This window comes from Magnolia sinica, chromosome 9 (genome assembly GCF_029962835.1).
Source record: "Magnolia sinica isolate HGM2019 chromosome 9, MsV1, whole genome shotgun sequence".
Taxonomy (NCBI): Eukaryota; Viridiplantae; Streptophyta; class Magnoliopsida; order Magnoliales; family Magnoliaceae; genus Magnolia; species Magnolia sinica.
The window spans coordinates 83,441,052-83,453,711 of record NC_080581.1 but is presented as its reverse complement, the minus strand read 5'-3'; the positions used below and the strand labels follow the sequence as shown (position 1 = coordinate 83,453,711).

General features: G+C 40.7%; 1 long non-coding RNA gene across 1 annotated transcript; it reads left to right on the top strand.

The window, feature by feature from the left end:
- Positions 1 to 8,613: 8,613 nt before the first annotated feature.
- LOC131255890 (uncharacterized) lies at positions 8,614 to 11,330 on the top strand. The gene is made up of 3 exons (XR_009176510.1): positions 8,614 to 8,730; positions 9,145 to 10,029; positions 11,231 to 11,330. It is a non-coding gene; the product is annotated as an uncharacterized LOC131255890 (long non-coding RNA).
- The last annotated feature ends 1,330 nt before the right edge of the window (positions 11,331 to 12,660 follow it).

The window sequence follows — 12,660 nt, the reverse complement described above, 5'->3', positions numbered from 1 at the left end:
CAACGCTGGCTCGAAACTTCTATTGAATGAACTTGAAGAAATCAAGATGCCTACGAGAATTCGAGAATTTACAAGGACGATATGAAGGTTCATAAACAACATATTCTACGAAAATCATTCACGCCAGGAAGTCCTTTTGTATAATTCTCGATTACATCTCTTTGGTAAGCTTGATCTCGTGGACCGCCCTTACATTGTTGTCGCTTTCCTCATGGGGCCGAGATAAGAGATCCACAATGGCAAGGAGTTTAAAGTAAATGACATCGTTAAAGCCATTTGTCGAGAAATTTGATTCGGAGGACATGTCCATGCCTCGACTGCTCCTGTTTCAGGATTGATCTCCTAGTTCGATGGAGGTATAGGTAGGTTTATCGCTTTCATAGGATTATGGTAGTTGCTTTGATGAAGACGTTAAACTTAGCGCTCGTGGGAAACCCAGCATTTCAACTTATTTCATTTTCCTAGCAAGTTCAATGTTTGTGGGTAACATTACTGCAAACCCTCACGAGACTACAACTCGTCCACTAGGGGTAACCTAGGGGTTTAAAGGCTTGTTGCATACGCTAAATGCAATCGAGAGCACCTACGAAAGTGGTATAGGTAGGATTTTATTTTGTGTTATTTTTTCTCTCGTGCTGATTGGTGCCCAGGCTGTGATCTCTTGAAAAGTGTCTCTCTATGCATCATCCAGGTACTATCTTCCCATTACTTCTCATTTACTCTTTTTGTCCCATGTGCATTGCATGACTATTTCTTTCTACATTGAGGACAATGTAGCTTTTAAGTTGGGGGTGGGAGATTAGGTTACCTAATCAGTATAGCAAAAATTGTGAAAATTTTTAAATTTTTCTAGAATTTCATATGAATTTGAAGCGATTTTGACGACCATCTTGGACTTAGAACTTCAAGATATGTGATGTTGGTACTTCATGACTCTTGGATTCAGTTATCTATTAAATTTCACAGCTAAGTTTGAAGTATTAATCCATTATTAGAATTTGTAAACATTGATTGAGTCATGAATGCGCAGGACACATCTCGCTTGTGTATTAAGGTTTTAGTTCGATATTAAAGGATTAACTTGGCAATCACTAAACATGAAAGGAACCAACTTGAGAAATCGAAAGGATTGGGCAAATGATCTTTACCTTAGGTTTGCTCCCTATAGGTGTAGATTTAATTTCCCATGAATGATATGTGAAAAAGTTGGGTGTACAGTCTTTACCTTAGGTTTGCTCCCTATAGGTGAAGAGCTGATCATTCTTCTTGGCGTTACTTCTAATTTAAAAAAAAAAAAAATAATAATAATAATAATAATAATAATAATAATTTTTAAAGAATAAAAAGATAATGTGTAAGCCAAAGAAGAGTTAACATGAATTCTCTCAGTTGTTACCAATGATATCCTTAGATATCAAGGTGAATCTTAATGTTGACAAGTCGAGATTAGATTATACATTCATAGATCTCAATGGCTAGAATCGTTCTAATTGATGGATTAATATTTGAGCTTGATTATGAAGTACCGGGAGTTTGATTCTAAGAGAAAGCACTGCCAACATTCATGAATCTTAGAATTCGAATATCTGAATTGTTTTTCATAAATCTCTCGAGTTTGTAGAAATTGGTCTGAATTTCTCAACTTACTTTTCGCATCTTTTGCTCGGGACTAGCAAAATGCTGGTTGGGGGTTGTGTTGAGGGTCAAATATTGCATATCAGACCCCAGTTTTTACCTGGATTTACAAACATGATACTGTTTAACGGCCTGGTTTAAATCGTGTTTGTGATGCAGAGTGTACGTATGAGCTTGGACTGGAAAAGGATGATAAAACCATGGATTTACGCTCAGGAATCATTAATCTAAAGGGACAGACTCTAGGGGACCGAGATCGATGATTTTATACAGCCGAGATTCAAGAAAATCACATGTGTCGCACTAAAGAGGCTCGAAATTGGCTCAGAATGTGAGATCACAGAGTTTCCACCATCCGTTCTGCTCGAAGCTTCATATGCGGTCTTAGGACCACAAATTAACCGTACACGTCAAAAATCAGCCATTGGATCTTTGTGGAAATGTCTCGACAGACGGATCAGCCCACAAATTATCAATCTGGGGCCCGCCTGCTATCTCGAAATACTTCAAGTTTGGTGTCAACCGTTTAAATTATGTGGCAAACAGGATGGTCGGAGCTGATCTCTCATATACATCAGCGTGGGACCCACATGTGCATTGCACATGTACAGCATAGGTGCACTAGCCGTGCACGGCATAAAAGCAAGATTCAAATACGTCTCTGACCGAGACTCTTTCCAAAGCGCGATTTCTTCTTCCAGCGTCCGCACACGGACGTGCGGACGAATCTTTGTGGGCCCCACCACGCATCAACGGTCAGATCCGGACCGTTTATAAGATACACATGCCCCCTATCACTCAAGCCTAGGTGGATGAATGTCAAAAGACACCGGAGATCGGTTTTCCAGCCGTTAAACGCAGGACGGACGGCAGTGTGAAGAACTCTGGGGGGCACATCGGCTCCGATCCAAAACGAGCCACGTCCGACCGGTTTTTCGAGGGGAATCGAACGGACGGACTGGATTTCGAAACCGAAATCGATCGTGGACCACACCAACTTCGACAGCGAGCCCAGCGTGTGCAGGCCCTGTTTCTGCGTCCGGTAGAGGCCGAGATTTGCGGGGGGTAGTAGGCAGCGATCATTGACATTTTGTGTGATCCAGACCGTCCAATGTGTCCACAGGGAAGCAAATACTCTAGCCAAGATTTCAGAAACGACGGATAGCTTGACATCGCGCCGTAAATATGATCCAAACGCAAGATGATTGTGCGTTTTCACTGTGCACGCGGACGCGGCTGCGTAAACGGCCGTCCTTCTCCCCCTCCGCAACAAATTAAACTTCAGCATGGAGTCTTCGGTATTGGACGGACCAGGATATAAAGGAAGGAGGGCTACGGCTGCTAAAAAAACGAAAAAAAGATTGGGAGAGAGCTAGAAGAAAAAAAAAAAGTTTGGAAACGGGGACAGGACAGGGACGTGGAGTGCACGGCTGACCTTGGGTTGGAAAAAAAGGGCTGCATGTCAAGGCGTGTTCTGCTGCTGCTGTGCGTAGAAGAGAGGATGCACGTGATCTCAGGAGCAGGCTTGGATGATTGAAGGAGAAAACAGGGAAATTCTTTTGTTTCCTTTTCTTTTCCTTTTATTGATTTTCTTCCTTTTCTTTTGTTTATTTGTTTATTTTAGCCCATTCATGTGTGGCTAAACCCCTTAGCTAGGGCTAAGGGGTGAAGCTTGTAGCGTGATGGGAAGAATTTTATGCCTTTAATTCTATTTTAAACTGAATGGATTTGGTATTGGGTTGATTTTATGGGAATACTTTTAGTTTTTTTAATGGCATGTTGTGACTGAAATTACAATGGGCTTGCAATGGCTTTGAATATTCCTTTTATGTTTATGAAGTCAGGACCCCTGTTGTTCATCATTGTCCCATGGGCATGGTAGGATGACAGTACCCTTCCTAACCTTCATAATCATGTTGATTGATTGGTAATTAGATTAATTCTGTTGTTCATCATTGTCTCATGGGCATGGTTTGGTGATGGAATCCATTCTAATTCATCCATTCTTCATCTCTTGAAACCTATATCAATGGCAGTACAGTAAATTTCCATAATTTGTGATCCTGGCATACGATCTCCCTGATCTCTACAAGTGGATCCTCTGAATCCCTAGTTCCTTTCCTCTGAATTCCTTAAAGTTTTAGATAATTCTTCCACAATTATTTCTTAAATTCTATTTGATTTAGATAGCATCTTAGTCTAGTTCTAGTTCTACTTGGTTTCAGATAACGTACAGGTATCAGTCCCTGTGGATTCGACCTCGGACTTACCGAGTTTATTACTACATCACAACCCTACACTTGGGGAGTGAACAACTACCAATGCCATCTAAACAACAACACCAACCGCATATGCTATATCTGGGCGTGTACACACCATAACAAATATCAAACTTCCTACAGCAGACGCGTAGGGTATCTTCTGTATCTCATCCACCTCTGCCTTCTTCTTGGGACATTGTCTGTCGCTCAATTTAAAGTGACCATCCAGTGAAGTACTGACCGGCTTCGCTGCATTCATATTGAATCGCTCTAGAACTTTCTCGATATACCGCTCTTGTGACAGCCAAAGCTTCCTGCTGCTTCTGTCACGGGCTATCTCCATTCCTAGGATTTGTTTAGCCGAGCCCAAGTCTTTTATCGCAAATGACTTGCCTAACTCCTGTTTCAACCCGTCGATCTTTTTGATGTCTTTTCCCATGATGAGCATGTCATCAACGTATAATAGCAGAACTAAGAAATTACCATTTGAGAACTTGCGTGTGAACACACACTAGTCTGACTCCGTTCTGTCATACCCATACTATAACATGAACGAATCGAACTTCTTATACCATTGTCGTGGAGCTTGTTTCAGCCCATACAAGCTCTTCCTCAGCCTATACATCATATGCTTTTTGCCCTTGACTTCAAACCCCTATGGTTGGTGCATGTAGATCTCTTCTTCCAGGTCACCATGGAGGAAAGAAGTTTTAACGTCCAACTGCTCTATCTCTAGATCCATACTAGCCGCCAACCTAAGCAAGTATGGATGTCATCTTCACCACTGGTGAGAATATCTTCTCGAAGTCTATGCCTTTCCTCTGACCAAACCCTTTCACTACAAGTCTGGCCTCGTCAGTGAATTCTTCTGCTTAACCTTCTTTCTGAATACCCACTTGTTGCTCAAAGCTTTCTTGCCCTTAGGCAGTTTTACCACATCATAGGTGTCCGTGGTTCTTATGTAAGGATTCCATCTCCTCTTGTATAGCTTTCAATCACTCCTCCTTATGCTCGTCGGATAGGGCCTCAGAATAATCTTTTGGCTCCCTCCCATCAGTCAACATAATGTACTTATGCGGCGAGTACCTCTTAGACGACTGTTTGTCCCTCGATGACCTCATCACCTGTGGCTCAACAGGTGGATCAAGTGGGGGCTGCTCCCCTGGTCCATCTTCTGAAGGAACTCCCTCGTCTTTTGCATCTTGTTGTACTCCCCCGTTATCAGGCACCACGGGAGGAATAATCAGATTCATGTCCTCTAGCTCACCTGAACTAGGCTGGTTCTTCTTTGGCTTACCAATGTCTTCTATACACTGATCTTCAAAGAATACCACATCTCTGCTCCTAATGAGCTTCTTCTCGGTCAGATCCCATAATCTGTAACCGAACTTTTCATCATCGTACTCCAAGAACACACACTGCCTGATCTTCATATCGAGCTTGGACCTCTCGTCCTTTGGTACGTGAACGAATGCCCTGCATCCAAATACCCTAAGATGATTGTACGATAGATCCTGTCCAGTCCACACCTTCTCAGGTACTTCTCCATTCAACGGGGCTGATGGAGACCTGTTTATCAGATATTCCGTTGTGTGCATTGCTTCTCCCCAGAATGTCTTGGGCAACTTCACATGGGAAAACATGCATCTGATTCTCTCTACAATGGTGTGATTCATTCGCATAGCTACACCATTATGCTAAGGGATCTTGGGAACTGTCTGTTCATGCCGTTACCCAGGGACTTGCAATACTCATGAAAGTCACCAATGTATTCACCGCCATTGTCAGTGCGGATGCACTTCAATGGTCTGCCTGTCTCTCTCTCGACTAGAGCATGAAACAATTTAAACACACCAAAGACCTCGTCCTTGAATTTTAAAGCATAAGCTTAAACCCTCCTAGAAAAGTAAAAAAATACAATGCCCCACCTAAGGTTTTTGTCCTCGTAGAACCATAAACATCAGATAAACTAAATCTAATGCATGCACTTTATTAACATGAAAAACAGATTTAATGAATAAAACTTTATGTTGCTTCCCTAATAAACAATCAAGATAGGTTTTGAAAGGTGTACCTATCACGTCTGGAAGGAGCCGCTTCCTCGCTAATAGCTGAAGCCCTTTCTCACTCATGTGGCCTAGATGCTTGTGCCACATATCAATAGCTGAATCTTCCGCTGTGTTCAACCCACCCTTACACATACTGACACTTGCCTTGTAGAGGGTGCAACACTTCTTTCCTCTGGCCACGATCAACGAACCCTTGATGAGCTTCCATCGCCCACCAGCAAACCGGCTTTCATAGCCATCATCATCCAACCTTCCCGTCGACATCAAGTTGAGGCGAAGGTCTGGGATATGCCTCACATCCCTGAGAACCAATGTACAGCCCACATCAGTCTTCACATAAATGTCACCGACTCCCACGATTTTCAATACACCAGAATTTCCCATCTTCACAGTCCCATAGTCACCTGACTTGTAGCTTGTGAAGAAGTCCCTGCGTGGAGTCGCATGAAAAGAAGCTCTTAAGTCTATCACCCAGTCGGTGTCCTGACTCGTAGCCGTGAGACATACATGGTGATCTACTGAAAGAATAACTACAACGTCGCTATCTGAGTCAACCGCAGTGGAATCTGATTCATCTTCCTTCTCCTTTCCTTTTCCTTTTCCTTTCTTGTCGTTCTTCTTACCACGACATTCATGCTTATAATGGCCCTTCTTGCCACAATTCCAGCAATCAACATCCTTTCTATTACTCGACTTGCCTCTTGATTTATCTCGGGCTTTCCCGCCCTTCCTGTTCTTTCCTCTTCCCCGTTCCTGTGTCACAAGGGCCTCTTGCTGAGTAGACCCTTAAGATTTTCTCCTTGTCTCCTCATTGAAGAGACAGCTAGTCACTTGTTTCATGGATTTTCTTCCATCTGGCGCGGAGTTACTTAGAGACACCACTAATGTCTCCCAACTGTCAGGCAATGAACTAAGCAATAGTAAAGCCTGCAATTCATCATGCAGGACCATCTTCATGGCAGAGAGTTGGTTCACTATATTGCTGACCTCATTCATGTGCTCGGCCACAGAACCACCATCCTTGAACTTGAGATTCACAAGTCGCCTTATCAGAAAAAATTTATTACCGGCTGTCTTCCTCTCATACAGCCCTTCTAATTTCAGTCATAGGCTATCGGCTGAGGTCTTCGTAGACACATGGTGGAACACAGAATCATCCAACCATTGTCTAATAAACCCTACCGCCTTTCGGTCCATCTTCTTCCAATCATCATCAGACATATCCTTGGATTTTGCTGATATACCTAAAATTGAAAAATATAGGTCCTTATAATAAAACAAGTCCTCCATCCTAGCCTTCCATATGGTCCAGTTAGAACCATTGAGGTTGATCATCCTTGATGAGCCACCTTCCATAATTCAAAAAACCGATCTTACCCATTCAATGAACTTGGTTCTGATACCACTTTGTTAGGGGCCTTGCACAAAACCTTAGGATCTAGCCCTCCAAAGAAAACCAGAATTATGGAATAATAAAGCAATGAAATAAATCAAAGCATCAACCACACACCACACAAGAGATTTTTACGTGGGAAACCCTCAAAGAGGTAAAAACCATGGGACCTCGTCCAGATCAACTGTCCACTATGAAGTAGAACGTTACAACCTTCTTCACTCACGCAGGAGTGGATAAACAATAAGAGAATAAAATAAAAACGGAGAGATCTCACCGATAACGAGGACGTAGAAGCACTAAGATATAAATTGCACAATAGATAACCTCCACGAGCATAACCTCCTTTCTAAAAGCTTCCTGTCTCTCTCTCTCTCTCTCTCTCTCTCTCTCTCTCTCTCACACACACACACACACACACACCTTTTGACAGCCCTCTTATGTTTTTCATCCCCTTAGAAAAACCCCAGGGACCCCTATTTATAGTTTTAGGAAACTCCTTTCTACATCCCAGTTGCGAAAGGACTTGCAAAACGAAATCCGCGCAAAATCGCGGAACGAATCTGCGTAACTACGACTGGTCGTGTCGAGTCCACGACCGGTCGAGCACACCCACGACCAGTCGAGCACCTCCCACGACCAGTCGAGCGCCCTGGAGAAAATTAACTCAAAGTCGCTGGACTTTGAGTCATGCAACCCACGACTGGTCGAGCGAGGCTCACAACCGGTCATGCCTAGGGCAAAAAACCCCATCATTTCCGCCAGCTATTTGAGATTGCCTTTAATCTTTTCCTTGTTCTTTTGGGGAAAAAAGAAAGGAAAAGTGAGAAAGAATTAAATCAGTTAGTTGAAATTTGTGAACATTTGGAGAGATCAATGGAGAAATTAATCCCTCGAGTTCCTGAGAACTATGGGAACTTCTCATAGAACGCTGAAGCTTGTCTATTAGATAACTTTTAATAATCAATTTCTTGTTCTGGGTAAAGATGCACTTGAGTCATCAGCTGATGCTCTCATGCTATTTAGGATAAGAGAACATTAAAGGACTTCTTTTTTGTTCTTCTCGAAATTAAACTGTGTATCTTTTCGATTCTGCATAACTTTTTTCTTCTCTTGTGGACCATCGCTTAAAGTTGAGCTGTTTGTTACTTACTGACATTATAGGCATTTTTTTCTCTCATGCTTGTGCATTGGTTAGTGCTGTGCTTGTGATGTAATATCATTTTATTATTATTATTATTATTATTTTCTGCAACATGTCCAATTCTGAGGAAGATGCCTCATGGACTATTGAGAGAGAATGTCAGAGGTAGCTGGAGACGCATGGAAGAATTGCCTTCGCCAACTGCAACTTCACGACCTTAGAGCTAAGGTTGAACTGCAATCGACTATCTTCCTCTCTGATTTTTCTGATTTTTTTTTCTTACTTACCCCTTTTTATTTTCATACTACTCATTTTCCACTTTGAGAATTCCTCATATCGGTGTGTGGAAATATGAAAAGGTTGGGGTGGATGCAGATATCAAATTACGTTTAGGGGTCATTTGTTTGAAAGGATTTTGGGGGGAAATTGATTGGAAATCCATTTCACTCCTTTTACGGACGTTTGGCAGCAAGGATTTAAGAAAATCCTCAAAAAGGGCGTTTTTGGAATTCTCAACTGTTTTTGGTTATGTTGGAAAATTTGAGACGTTTTTCATCATCAAATTCATTTTCATGTGAATATGCACAATATAATTCTGATGTCATAATCTAGTTTGCCAAACTCAATTTATGGATCTGTCAGGATTCAAATCCAAGCTGCCAAACTCAATTTATGGATCTCAATGCAGATGTCTTATTGGCCACAGATTTTGGCGATGTTGTTAAATTAAATGTAAAGCATGTTTGGATGCAAGGCATGCTCAGTTGAATTGAACTTAATGAAACAAAGAAAAATGAAAAAAAATAAAAAATAAAAAATCTTGAATCAGGTATCATTATTCTAATTTGAATGAGGTTGGCATTGCATATCATGTATTTTAATTCAGACTCAATATCATCTGAATTTGCAGTTTCGGTCCTTTTCCCTCTAGCAGTGTGCTTGCTACTCATTTTTTGTCAAAGCAAATGCTTTTTTGAATTTGAATAAAATTAAGGTCCTGCTTCCCACCTAAATATAAATAAATGGCGATTTCGACTATTACCCATTTAATGTCTGACAAAAGAAATGCTTCTAGCTTTCCAAATCTCCCAACAACATTGATGGCATGACCCAAATGATTACGTTTAGGTACTTCTAGCCATTTAAACAATCCATTCTTCCCCTATCAAATGTAAATCACTGTCCATCCATTTGCCATTCTTCTCTAACCTTTGAGGTGTGTTTGGATACATAATCCAAGCAGAAATGGAAATTGCTTTTCATCGGCTTGCATTTTTGTGCTGTTTTATACGATGAATTATAGGTCTAGATGAAATTTACAATGATCATATATCTAGAAATATCATGATATTTTGACCATCTAATCTCATGTTTGGGATCATATATCTAGAAATATGTCTAGATTGTCATGTATACAGTGCGCATATAGATGAACATATGGATAAAATACATGCACGCTTGTTGGTGCTTCCTGGTGAAAGGGTTGAAGGCCTGATTTCTCCTACAGGGAACTGACATCTCTACAACGTGTGTGTGTGTGTGTGTGTGTGTGTGTGTGTGTGTGTGTGTGTGTTTTCCTGTTCTCTTTTTCTTTTTCTGCACAATCACTTTCAGGTTTTATGCATGTTTGTTTGGTAGGCTGAGAGAGAGAGAGAGAGAGAGAGAGAGAGAGAGAGAGAGAGAGAGAGTATAGTATGTGTTTGCAAGGTGTATTGCTTGATATTCATGTCATTCAGTTTGTTTAATGCTTTGCATCTTCATAGTTCCATGCTTAACCAGAATCATTTCCGCATGTGAGCATTTACTAGCATTCATAATGAGGCAGGAGCCCTCAAATTGTTGTTACCTTTCTTTCAAGTCCAACTTCAGAAGCAATCGGTGAACCTTTTTTTATTTTTTATTTTATTTTTATAGGTGAACCTAGTACAACAGGATTTAGTCAAACCACATCCCAACTTGATATCTTTATAGGTCCAAATCATATCAACCGAAGTATTTCTAAGAAAAAGAGAACCAGAACCAAAATCAGGGTTACATTTAGAGGTGACTTGGGATTCGAGGCTTCACTCATTTCAATTACAATGTGAAATGAGTGAAATTGTTATTATTTGGAGGAGAAAAGACAAACTGATAATCTGCACAATGGGGCTTCAATTATCACACCAGCCCAAATCTGATAATGCCATGTCCACTAGTGCAGGGAGACAATTGCATTGCCTTAGCATGTAAGCATTGGCACATGTATCATTCAATTATAAGATAATTAACTGACATTCACCTGCCTCTGCTTAGTAGTTGACTACGGTTGGACTATTCCAATTATCTTATCAATTTGATGCCGCTGGATAAATTAATCTTTCGATGAGTAGAATGACCTGACTCTAGGACCAAGTCATCTATGTGGTGAGCCCATATGAAAGATGGCTGGGATGTCATGTCACACACAGTTTTCATAGTCAGGTTCAGTTCAGTTCAGGTTCAGTTTGCAGTTTGGATTCTTGAGGTGCTTAAGGAATCCAATTCACAGAGCTTGGTTCACCATCAGTTTGTTCAGTTTGTAGTATTGATTTACTAAGTTTGTTTACTCTGTTAGTCATTTTGTGAAGTTTGTAGTATTGATTTACTAAACTTGTTCACCATGGGACCCACTTGTGCAAATTGAAACCTGAAATTGTTATACCTTGCATATTAAATTCCTGTTATTGACCAACTGGCTATTTATGTCTAGATAAATCAGACACTGACTGGTAGTAACTGGAAAAAGGTTTATAGATGCTGGAATTTGCATTCGAATGCTGGGAATTGTGATCAGATTGCTATATTTTTTTTTACAGTTCTGGAAAACTATTTTCTTACAAAGGTATTTATATTGGAAATAGTCTAAGACTCCTAACAAATTAAATACAATTGAAAACAATAGCTATTGAAGTAAATGGATGTTCAATATCAGTTTATGAGGAATCATCACAAACAACCAGTTGCATGTGAAGTTCACATGCAAGCCTGATCATATGTCAAAGTGTCATGTGTAGGACATCTGAGCGATGCATAAGGTGGGACTCACTATGACAACCACCTGCTGCAAAAAACAGGTCAGCTCGCTCATCAGGAAGCCACCCTATATGAAAACAATGAGCGTTTTTAATTGGAACTGTTAACTGTCTGATTCAACGTGCATGTCTGTCCTGCCTGATCAGTGGATTTTTCTGATTTCTATGCCAAGTGGCCTTCATCTTATGCATAACCTGATGTGTCATACACATGACGTGAACGGGGTTTCATCCGAAGTTCACATGCAACTGGTTGTAAGTGATCATTCCTACTAGTATTGAATTGACTGTAATGATGGTTATGTCTTTGAATAATCCCGAAAGTTTGGCCCAATAACTCGCTCAGATGTTTGTCCAAGAGCTGGCTTTGAACGTAACATTTGTTTAGCCTTTATCAGCAAATCTTTGGTTGACAGTTGTATCATCTCATCTTTTGACAGTTGTGGGTCATCTTTCCATGCTCATAACTGTCCTTTGTTTATCTACAGATTTTTGTTGTTGTAAGCATGGGGTCTTGGTCATTTGCATAGTACTTGAGGATTAATGCTTCTTTTTTTGTTCATTTATTTATTGATTTTAGCTTTTCGGTACAGATTAAATTCCTAGCCATATCTCTTAGACCTATGGCTACAATACTTACTGCTACGGTCACATGCTCACACTATGAGTTTTGACCGTAGCCTGTTCTATTTAGCTACGGATTTTATTCGTAGCATAATTACTTTAGCTTTTCTTGTAGTAAACAGTCACTTGTGAATCATACGCCAGTCCAACCAACCACTGATTATATATTTTATTTAGAATGCTCCATGCTCATCTAACAACTGGGAGACATGAAGAAGTAAATGAACATCAGACCATTCTTACCTTTGACCACTTGCTTAATGGGTCTAGATTCACTCATCTGTTTATCATAACACCAACCAGATCTTGTCTCTGAGTCTGTGCAAAAACAGGGGGGAAAAAAAGAACATAAATGGTTGCATCCTTCTAGTCTAATTTGCAGTGATAGCTCTCACAAATGGTTGTACAGGTGCCTAGTTAGAGGTATTGTGCTTAGGTAACCTCTACTAGGGGACCCACTGATTTGGAGTGGCTCCACAAAAGT